Genomic DNA, 12,479 nt, shown 5'->3' with positions numbered 1-12,479 from the left:
CAATCTAAAAATGCTAAAGAGGCAAAAGAATAATTTAAATAAAATATCTATGATAACAAGTTTCATTCAATGTCATTGATTTATACTAATAGTTTGGTTCATTTCCTGCCTTCTAAAGCTGCGATTCAAAACATACTATTTCCACTATTGGAGATTTGCTTTAGGCTTGAAATATTTTTTTTTTTTTTTTTTTGGTCTTTCTCCTGTTCTCCTGCTGTACCTCTTCTGCCCGGCTTGAAATATTTTTGATGAACTTATTCCTATGTAAATTGGAAACTGACCAGATATATTGGGATAGACAACACTTAAGAGTAATATTTAAGTCTAAGGGCATGGGAAATTCTATTCCTAGTTAAAAACAAAGGAACATTCAATTCCTCAAAATACCATTACTTAAATTAAATGCCAAAGCTAAACTAACTCTTCAGTGTAAAATGAGCATCAACAACCAAAACTGGGAGGACAAAATAAAACTTCAATACAGCATAGAGGTTAGAAACACAGATTTTGGAAATTGGTTTAAATCCTAGCTCTGCCACTTACTACTTGTATGTCCTTGAGCAATTACTTCCCCTCACTGAACTTCAGTTTCCTCACCTGTAAAACAGGAATAACAATACCTATCTCTCAAGATTATTGTGAGTGCCAAGTACACAACTATCCAATCAATTGCTATTATTACTTTTAAGCACTAACTCATTCCACCCAGAATATCACTGCAATCTTGAACACTTAATTATTATTTGAACACGATTAAGTCTTGTTTTAAAATATGGATGTCTTAGAATACCGTGTTTCCCTGAAAATAAGACATAGCTAGACCATCAGTTCTAATGCGCCTTTTGGAGCAAAAATTAATGTAAGACCCAGTCTTATTTTAATATAATACCGGTTCTTAATATAATATAAATATAATACCAGGTATAATATAATACAATACCTGGTCTTATATTAATTTTTGCTCCAAAAGATGCATTAGAGCTGATGGTCTGGTTAGGTCTTATTTTCGGGGAAATACGGAATTTGTTTTAATACCATTTAGAAAGAATGTCTTAAAAGATTTTGTTGCTCATTTCATTAAAATGAGAATACCAAAATACCCCTATTATAATATTATTTCCAACTTTGTGATAAAGTTTGCAGGTTACCATTTAGGTCAGAGAAAGTGGCTATCTTAAAGCCACCATACAAGTTAGATCAATTTCTATCACTCAAATCAACTGGAGTTCCATCTAAACAAGTCTAAAAGTTTACACTTTAGAAAAGACAACTGTAACCCAGTAAGAAAAACGAATGTTTAAATACAAAATTTGGGAATACAAAAACTTCAATTATGTGCCTGCTCTTATTTAAAAGCTGATATAATAATCTATTTAGATTCTAAATGTACCTTGGTCACAATGAACCAATTCTGGGATGATCACCGGAGGGCTGCCATGAGAAGCTTCCACTTTTGTATGAAAGTGCAAAAAATGAAAGGTAAAGTGGGAAGCTAGACAAAGAACACTAAAAGAGTTGTTCTGCGTACCAAACGTTGATAACTCAAGCAGTTTAGAAGCAAAAGGATTTTTTTCTTTCACTCTTAATCAGAAGTTGACTTCTTTCTACTAAATACTGGTAAGTCTACCTTCCATATGCTTTTTCTTTCTTGTAGCAGCAACCATCTAGGACCAAAACATATTCCTGAAATGTGACATATGTAAAACCAACATTCTGAAGAGTCAAGGATTACAATTATTTCAGATGGAAATTACCATACCTTTGCGATGATAGCATCTAACCTCTTAACTTTACAGATGAGAAAATAACTAAAACCACATAATCCAGTACTACTTTATGATAAACCTGCGCATCAAAATATGGAGAAAAGTAACAAGCAAGTTCCAGGTGAGGAAGCAGAACTTTTAAACAGAAATCCACATTTAATTATTGACACCTTAAGTTTTATACCACTTAAAAAGCACAAAACCCTTTTCTCCAGGCAAATAGAGCGACTTAGACAATCTACTACTTTCTTTAGCTCAATCAAGCTGACTGTACTTCCATTTTTACCCTGAATAAGTAATATTGTTCTGGTAAAGTAAAGTAATATTGTTCTGGTAAATGCAGGGCATAACAAAAACCACCTTGCGAACTTTGTATAATTTAACAAGTTTCTCATTAGGCACTTGAAAGTGCATTTGAAATCTGAGTTTTGAAAAATCCAAAATAGCCAGCATAGCTCTTTTCACCAATCACCTAGGTGGTAAAAAGAAAAAATCTCATTTCATCAGATCAATGAGATCCTGTAGAACAATGTTAATCTATAGGTCACAATCTACTACTGGGTCTGAAAAAGAATTTACTGGCATATAACGAGCATTTTAAAAGAAAACGCAAATAGAAAATATCAGAGAAAACTGTACCTAAATAATGGTAAGCTTCTAAACTTGTTTCAGGTTTGTGTTCTTGTGTGTAGGAAATTGCAATGTAAAATTTATTAGAACCTCATCAAAAAAGTCTGAGAGCCACTGCTTTAGACTAAAAAGTGGATTGCAAAGAGATTTCCAAAGCTGTTTTTAATTTTTCCTTTACAAAAAACTTGTTATTGATCCATAGCCACAAAAATAACATCTTCCTATTTAAATCCTGTAGCTTTTTTTTTTAAAAAAAATCCCTTTTTTCAAGCTTAAGCACTCATAAAAACTATCAGTTTGGAGGCCAGTGTGTGCGTGTGTTTGGGGGAGGGGGTTTTGGTGATAGGATGATGATACCAGATGGACTTGAGACCATCGAATCCAATCTTACCCTAAACTCATCCTATCAACAAATGTCCCTAGAAGGGAGTGACTAAAAACCTCGCATGATCTCTCCCAAGGCAGCCTAGGAGAAAACTCCAACAATGAAACAGTTCTCAACAGGTGAAATCTTCCTCTGAAGTCCACTCACTATTTCTATCTTGTCTACCTCCTGGTATTACCATGGTCTAAATCTAACCTCTCCTCCACAGAGCAGCTCTTAAAATTTACGAGTTTCCGCTTTCTTCTTCTGGGGTTCCTTTAATGCTTCCTCATGACATAGTTCAAGCATCCTCAGGACCTCGTTGCTTTCCTACCAACACCTCAGATTTAGTCAAGTCTATCAGCAATGTCCCAATCTAAACAAGATATGGTTTTAAAAAGGTGCGGGGGTGGGGGTGGGGAGGCAGATCAGGGTTATGACCTTCCTCTTCCTATTCTATTCTACACTTGTACTAATGCAATCCAAGATCTAAGTTATATTACTCAATGGACTGGATATTGCAATTACAATGACTAAAACCTTCTTTTCCCAAAATCTGAAACCTTTTTGTATACTGATACTTCACTTCAACATGTATTTTTTATTTCCCAAATTCATATTATCTGCAAACTTCATCAGCATAGGCCAAGAACAAAGCCCTTTAGGGCATCAGTGGAAATATTCTCCCAGGTTGACATCAATGAGCCTTCTCTGGGTATGGCTACTAAGGCACAAGTCCATCACAGTCAACTATCATTCTGCTCTATATTTCTTCATTTTCCCCACAAGGACCTCATGTGAAGCTCTGTTAAAACTCCTGTTGAAAGAGAAACCCAGTATTTTAACAGTATTCTTTTAGTCTAATAAGTTTTTTAAAAAGCACATGAGTTCGTTTTAAATCAATGATAGTTAAACTCTTTAGGAATAAACCTTCTTTGTTCACAGAAAATATTCCCAGGAACCACAAAATAAAACATAGCTAATTAAAAGTAAAAGAATAACTTTAAGAACATAAATTTGTCTCATAATTTCAAATTTAAAAAATTTTCTCATTACACAATTTTTCAACTTGTATTCCGTCAAGATAGGTTTTCTAAAGGTTTCCTGGTCAGACCAATTTGGATATTATGACCTCCTTAAACATGTTAAAACTTTGAAAGTCCTGCATTAAAGAAACCTGCTAAATTACCTATATTTTAAAAATAAAATTTGAATCAAATGCTTGATATCCCTGAAAGCCAACATTATGAAGAATACTGATCTACGAGACTGTTTTTTAGTGAATCCACACTGACTTTTATCAATAATTACAACAGCAGTTACTATGTGCCAGACACTTCACCTAAATTCTTATTTAATTCTCACAATAATCTCCCAAGAAGAGCTAATTAACATCAATTCAATTTTATCTGAAAAATCTAATGCTCAGAAAGGCTAAGTAACTTTATTACAGCCACAAGGCATGAACTGGCAAAGTTCATTTTGCAACTCAAGCCCATCCAACCCTACACCCTTACAGGGTACTGTGGACACGTGCTGACTCTCAAATCCTTTCCTAAAGGTTCACAAATCTAACGCCTCCACAGCACTGATGCCATTAAAGTTTTTGCATATTAACTATTTCCCCCCTTTAAAACTTAGGACATTTATCTCTATTCTTCTATCCCTCAAAGATTGTTCATATGCCAAATTTTCTGAGGATATAAGAATATTAGTTCACAGAAGCCAGGATACTTAATTCAGGGTAATTTCTTATAATTGCTTCATTTAAGTTACTTTTGGCTAACATATATTGCTTTGACTGAATCTTACATCATTCTGTTATTTACTATTAAACATAAAATTTAAAAAGTCACAGGATACAAGCAAAACAAACAAAAAATCATAGGAAAGAGCTCCTAAAAGTGCTTTGACAAAAGTTTGTCAAATAGAAAGCAAGTTTCTGTTTTCTACAGAAAAAGGAACGAAGTGGTCCTGAATGAGCGAGCCACATCTGTTTATTAGAGGACTGTCACAATTCCCTACTAAAGCTTTTTTTAAAAAATCAACATGCTAATGTTTTAGCCCAGATGAATATTAACTCTTGTATGGCAGTCCTTATTCCCAAAACATATTCAGTTCCACCATATATTCTCCATGCAGGACACTATTTCGCTTAAAAGTCACACATAAATTTCAGTGAGTATAAGATAAAGTTTTAGATAAATAAAATGGGCTAAATTTTTGCCAACAGAAGTTCAGTGCAAATACTATGCAATTAGGGACAGAAAAATCTCAAACAGGTGAAACTGAAAGGGTCTCAGATGTGCACATTACCAAGTAGAGTCCTGCCTGCAGTAAGAGAGGGTGTCAGAAACCTCAGTGGAATCTTCCTCAGTTTTTTTAACCCAATCACCAGAGACAAATCTGTAGCCCTCCAAAGTCAGGTTTATTGACTCATTACAATGAAGGCGACAACACATCAGAAGTGTGGAGCATCTTAACCCAACAGGAACACTTACAGGATTCGGGGAAGAGTAGAATTTAGGTGAAATTTAAATAAAGCAGTGCCTTGATAGGTTCAACGCACAAAACGACAGTGTGTAAAGGGGTCAACATTAAGTCTGGATTGCAAAGTGGATCTCTCATCCTACTTCTTGGCAAAGTTAAGGTAGATGTGGAATTTTGTGTCTAGCAGCCCCTCCTCTGAAGCTCTGAAGTTGTATACTGAGGCTGGTTCTCTGTCAAAAGGACTTAAGTTCTGACAAAAGTGTGAGGTTTCATTCTTACATCATTTCAAACAGCAAAGTTTCTGATGTCTCTGATTTTAGAGAATCATTATAAATCTTTACAGCTGCAGCCTATCAGTGGAAGACAGACTGCTGTGTCTATTATCCCAGCCCAATGAAAAGCAAGGTGGATTTTTACTTCTCAATAAGCTAATTTTTAGTTTCTCAAGTAGTTCATCTTCCGGGTCATTTTGTCTCAACAGATGCAATCTCCCTGAAGATAACCTTGCTCATTAGCAGGTAACTGAACAGGTGCACAACTCAAAAATAGATACTAAGAAGAATAGATACTGAAGACATTTACCCAGTTGAAACACTCTGACAACTTGTGGTCTCTGCACCTAAAGTATTTCAAAGACCCATATTATAGCTATTTTTATAGTAGTTATTTAAAAATACGGCAATGCAATTCTATTATCAGTTCCTCTTCCTAGAATCTAGACTGTAATTTTTTAAGACAAAACGAAGGGATGCCCCAGTTTGACCAAAGTGATCCTGTGGTAAATGTTTTCTCCTATTGTGCACAACATGGCAGCCTCCTAAACTGAGACTACCTCTAGATATTTCTTTCTAATCTAGAGTAATGAGTCACATTTATTTCTATCTTTGCAGCCAAGAATTTAACAAATGCAAACAGAAGTAACAGTTCACAGCATGCTCAATAACTTCATTGTTAAGTTTCAGTAACCAAGTTTACATGGCAACCATCTGGCTGTGCACTCTAAACCTTATTAACCCCAGAGTGGTACCATCCACATGGACCATAATGTGGGGGGTGTCCCGGACTTACACAGTATGGTGGCCTTGTTTTGTATTTCTGAGAAAAACAGACCAAATACATAAAAATAAGTAAATAAAAACAATCTCCCTTTCTTTATTCAAAATTATTGTCTCCTTCATATTTATTTTTAGAGCTGGAAGAAATCTAAGAAAAAGCTTGATAATTGTAAAATGCTTCGTAAATGCAAGGTACTATTAAACAGAGGCTGAAACCCAAGTCTCCCAATACCCAGGGTTTCTTTCACTGTGCCACTGATATCTCCCTCCAATAGTTTTATTGCTAATTGATTTAAAACAATAAAAACTCAACAACTTACCTTAGTTTGTAACTTTTGTCAAGTTCAATCAACTCCATTTTTAATTAATCTTAATTTCCTTCTAACTGTAACGTACTGAGTGTTAAAATAGGTGTTGAATCTTTTCAAATGCCATGGTTTTTTTTTAGTCTTTTAATATGATAAATCAGTGACAGATTTTTTGTTCCTGGGACAAATCCTAATCAATCATATACAGAAGGTACCCAAAAATACATACACATTTTAAGGAAAAAAAAACTATTAAAATTATGCTGATGATGGTAACCACATTGAGCACCTCTTGTAAATGCAGAAGTCAAACGAGACTTGTATTCATCTTCTGTTATCAGTATATATTATTACAATTTTAATAGTTTTTTTCCTTTCTTAAAATGTGTACACTTTTTTGGCACTGTAAATTTTAATACACATTGGATTCAGTTAGCTAACATTGTTTGGCATTTTTGCATCTATACTTCTATGTAAAATGAGCCCATGAATTTTCTTATAGTAGCTATTAAGTGGCTTTGGAATCTATTCACTTATTTTAGTCAGAGGGAAATGCCCTGTACTATGAAATGTATACACTTAAAAACAATGTCACACTCATCTAACATTCACATTTCTTCCCACAAAAGCTTCACACTTCACTGCTTTTTCCTCTACATGCAGATGTATCTTCCTTTAATCCCTTCACATATTCTATTCCTTCCAAAAATTGTCCTTTTCCCAAGCTCATATTAAAGTTGGTCTTCCCCACAAGTCATATTATGAACTGTAACCCTCTCCAGAGATGGAAAAGTGAACTATTCACATTAGAAAGAATAACACCTCACCGCAGTGTGCATCACAGCAAAGGTTACACTGGCTTTAGGTTGGCCACACTTGGATGTGAATTCCTGCTTCACCTCTTAAAGTCAGGTGAACAGGGCCTGTCACTTAATTTAGCTAAGCCTCAGCTATCTCATATACCTATGAAATAGAGATAACTTATACCTCACTTGAAGAGTTGTTTCAAGATTTTGAAATACGTGTAAAGTACCTGGCAGGATATTCTGGCACAAAGAATTGCTTAGTAAGTGGTAACTCTATTAAGTTTCAACATGAGTTTTTTTCTAAAACTGACGGTTGAAAAAGGGACTTCTGTTAAAGGTCCAAAACCTCTAATCCACAATTTAGAAATTCAAAGTTCTGAAAACCACAAGTTTTTTGTAACTTATTATGGTGGTAAACCTGACTTGACCTCAACAATGAGGGGCTTCTTAGTTTTCTTGTGTATGTGAAAATTAGTTAAGTTTTACTACAAAGACAGTAATATGGTTCACAGGAGCACTACCCCAGGCTCACTGGTGATGGTATATTAATATACAGTACAGACACCCTGTCACCTTTCTACAATTTTTGGAAAAATCTGAACTTCCCAACATATGTGGCTCCAATGGTTTCAAACAAAGGGATTGTGGGCCAGTAATACATTCTATGTAGAATCAAGTATCAGTAAATGTAAATGTAGTTGAAAGAACAGCTAAAACTCATGTCTAAATCCAGCTTTGCTATATTTCGTCTATACTTTTGAATTCCTTTGGCTTCAAAGTCATCAATGGTAAATTGAAGGAACCACACTTAATTTAAGTTCTAGTGTTTTTTAAAAAATAAATTAAAAAGTATCTCTGAAAATTATTTGAAGTATTTAGTTGAACAAAACTCCTCTTTAAAACATTTGGGCTATATTTTCCCTATTTTCTATATAGTACTAAAAACCTATGTACAAGGTCTGACAATTAAGTTCGCAAACTCATCCTAGAAAAAGTGCTACATACCTCATTGCTGAATATCACTATGGTCACCTTCCAAGTACTCCCCTTGGGAAGCTATGCACCGACACCAGCGCCTAGTCCACCCTTCAAAGCAGTTTTGGAACTCTTTTTCTGGAATGGCCATCAGAGCTGTCGTCCTATTACCCTTGATGTCCTGAATGTCATCAAAATGTCTTCAATACTTCCTTTATCTTCTGGTAAAGAAAGAAGTCACTGGGGGCCAGATCAGGTGAGTAGGGAGGTTGTTCCAATACAGTTATTTGTTTACTGGCTAAAAACTCCCTCACAGACAGTGCCGGGTGAGCTGGTGCACTGTCGTGATGCAAGAGGCATGAATTGTTGGCGAAAAGTTCAGGTCTTCTAACTTTTTCATGCAGGCTTTTCAGCACTTCCAAATAGTAAACGTGGTTAAAACTGTTTGTCCAGTTGGTACAAATTCATCATGAATAATCTCTCTGATATCAAAAAAGGTCAGCAACATCGTTGGCAATAAGTTCGCGAATTTGTCAGAATGTACTCACCACTGAAGAGATTACTAAATAAAAAACATTTGGCCATTTTCATGTCAAATACTTCTAGGAAGAAAGGACTGGTACCATGGAAAAAATGCCAGCTTTGTATTCAGAAAATCTGGGTTCAAATCTTGGCTCTGCTTTAATAGTTCTATGACCTCAAGTAACATATTCTTTAAGCTTATTTCATGTTACGTAGGATTTTTTAAAAAAATCCTTACAGGGTTGTAATAAGGATAAAACAAGATAAAGTGGAAGCCTCTAGAAGTGACTGCTTTTTCAGTAAACATTTGTCCAGTAAATTACTCTAAAAACCACACTTTAAACACTGTACTATCATTTTCAGCTTAATTAACTACATATATGTTGGGAAATGTTGAATACTTAAGTATTGTTATAAAATTAACTCCTCCCATTATTCAGGCTTTGCAAGTTATTAGATGAGGTATCTTTGAAGGCAAAGTCTACAGCACAGTTTGTCTTTTTAGAGGAAAGTGACATGTAAGTAATAATAAAATGTACAGATCCATGGTTAGTAAAAATCTCTCTCTCTCTCACACACACACAACCTGGAACTAGAGAATAAGAAGAGATATAAGGAACCAGGCTCACCTTAACCACATTTACTAGGATACTAAATTTTTAATGTCTTCCTGTACATACTGGGCACCATAAATCAATGCTATCTTGAATTTTCAAGTTTCCAAGTTTTCCCTTTAACTGAGGACTTTTCAAAACTAATTTTCTGGTAAGAGAGAATATAGCGATTGTTTAGAATCCAGATACATCTCAAGCAAAATTCTCTTGGAAAAGAAAGCAATCTGGAATCTTGGGAAAGTTAATTCTCAACATGATAAACATGATAAAAAAAAAAAGGTAATTTTTATCAACCTGCAAGAGCCTAGGCTTTCACATAGAAACTTTCAATGTTAAAGGTTCCTTCCAATCTCAAGTACTAAATAAGGCAAGATATCAATGAGTTGGACTGTTTTCAATACGGGAGGAGAATCTGCAGAATATACCAAGATGAATTTCAAGAAACCTGGTTTCTAGTCTGGGCAAGTCAGTAAATCTCTGAACTTTCTCATCTTTTTCTTCCTTCCTCACAAAGATGAATCATGAAAGCACTTTGAAAAGTTAAAGGTTCCAAACACAATAACATCAATATTTATCAGGCAGAAGGTAAAGTGATTATTGTGAGTAAAGGGGCAGAGTGATGAGCAGGACAGCAGGAGAGAACTCGAGGCTTTAGGCCAAATTTTGGCATCTACTACTAGTGTGTGGTACAAGGCACTTGTGCAGGTCCCCATTAAGTCCCTTGTAAAATGATGTTGCGTACATTTCTTTTTAGTTCCAAGACTGTGATTTTATGCTATAAATTTGAAGCCAAGGCCTAAGATATTTGAGCTCTCATTTATACACAATGAGTCAGATACTGTAAAAGTTAAGGATAACAACACTGTATGAACAAAACTACTTAGATATGTTATACTATCAATGGAAAACCCTGCTGGAGCTGATCAGTTCATTATTCCTTTCATTTGGAAACTCGTGTCAAGCAGCCATTTCTAAATCTTTAAATGCTTAGATTAATATAAAAATGAATAATATTTACAGTAAAAATGAAAACACCAGAAAAACCTCAAAATTACATATAGGCTTAAAGGCAGAAACATACTCTAAAAGATGTGCTGATACTATTATTTTCCTACATGCTTTGTTGTTTGTTGTAAATAAGACCCATTCTTCTGATATCATTGTCAATCAGTAATGTTTGTCAAATGCCCTCAGGTACACAGTAGATTCAACTATACCTTGAAACAAAAGCACTTCCCTAAGCCGACTTTTTTATTGCAAAATTTAACAAACCACCCAACTCAAGTTTAATTATTTCTGCTTTATTATTGGTCATGAGTATATTAAAGATTTTTAAGAAATAGTTACAAAGAGACTTTATCACTAAAATATATAATTAAAAATCAAGTTGCTTTGAAATTAATGTGAAAGTGACCAAAAAAAGCCCACAGTATATTAACTTCATTCATCAAATAGAAGAAAATAAAGTTAAAATTACTTTTAATAACATATCAAGCAAGAAAGAGTTGTGCAAAATTCCCAATATCTCCAAAAAACTTATAGAATGTGCTTAAATACCACGGGTGCCAAAAAAAATGTATACAAGTGGACACTCTGGTCAACGTTGCTCAAGCAGTAGAGTTTGCCGTAATCAGAAATGTCTGGATGCTGCTGATAACCACTTTTGAGCACCTCTTGTAATTGCAGAAGTCAAACGTGACTTGCATTCATCTTTTTATTGGTATATATTCAGTATTACATTTTTAAGTTTTCCTTTCTTAAAATGTGTATACATTTTTTTGGCACCCTCTGTATTTGTCTCCACCTGGTGGTATTAATAATCCAGTTTTCAAGTAAAAAAATGTTCTGTTCCTGTCCCAAGGTCTAAATGTGGAAACACAAACTCAGGCAGGTAAGTGATAATAGTCACCCAAACCTAGTAAAACTTAAGTTAAAAGGCAGAGAAAAATAACAGTCCAATTTCACCACTCAGTAATTTACTTCCAGAAGACAGAAGATCCAATCCGGATGAAATGAATCTTTATTATGATATTGTCTATTTGATCTGATCCTAAAGGAAATATTCTACATAAATTGATGAGATACATCGGTCAATTTTATGCCAAAAGAGTATGCACACATACTATAACCTGAAACATCTACTTAGATTCCTTGCCAAAAAGTTGGCAAAAGCATTCCCGGTTTCGATGGTGAGTTATCAGAGATGCGGGTTGAAATTAGAAGGCAGAAAAGCAGTCAGGTAGTTAGCACTCTCCTCATGCCCAACCAGATCGCAGGGTATGCAGTCCTATACCACCACCACCAGTTGGAGACGGATGGTCTAGTCAGGAGATAGAACGGTGTGGAACAAAACCCTTTCCGGGGTTCCAAACCTCTCTTTAGAGCTCTACGTCAAAATACTTCCGTTTCTCACAAAACTTGGAATGAAGAATGGGAAGCAACAACTGTTAAAACATTTAAAAAAGAAGCCTTTACCTATCTATCCAGAAAACACTATGCGAAGTAGCCAATTCCTTACATCAAAAAACGTCACGGACATCACATTAAAAATAATACAGCTCTCCTTTTTAAGGCCACAACAGATTGAATTAAGCCACACCCCTCTATAAATGGTACATTCCATACAATAGCCAGGAGGACGCTAAAGGGCGATTCCACCGTCCGCTGGGGAACATCAAACTTGTTGAAATTCTCAGAATAAAGTGTAATGGTTAACGGAATCCAGCCCCTTTATTATTAATCTTATTCAGGGCACAGAGGGTTACACAAACGTCCGAGATGTGTACGCCGGATGAAAAGTAGAGCTAGCGGGAACGAGAACCACACGGGATTTGGGTTGTTCTGTTAACCCGCACCTCCCGGAGGAAGGACATATCCCCGAGGAAGGACATTTCTGGTCGGAGGGTAAGGGAGAACTCGGGGGATTAACCCGCTCAGAACTCCGAGTTG

At 35.3% G+C, this 12,479-nt stretch overlaps 1 protein-coding gene across 2 annotated transcripts in view; it reads right to left on the bottom strand.

Annotated features, from left to right (window-relative positions):
- The window catches only part of NUCKS1 (nuclear casein kinase and cyclin dependent kinase substrate 1), a 31,209-nt gene that overhangs the window by 17,821 nt on the left and 909 nt on the right, over positions 1–12,479 (bottom strand). The window lies entirely within an intron of this gene.

This window comes from Rhinolophus ferrumequinum, chromosome 22, assembly GCF_004115265.2.
Source record: "Rhinolophus ferrumequinum isolate MPI-CBG mRhiFer1 chromosome 22, mRhiFer1_v1.p, whole genome shotgun sequence".
NCBI lineage: Eukaryota > Metazoa > Chordata > Mammalia > Chiroptera > Rhinolophidae > Rhinolophus > Rhinolophus ferrumequinum.
The sequence above is the reverse complement of the archived record's forward strand: the minus strand, read 5'-3'. Positions and strand labels throughout refer to the sequence as shown.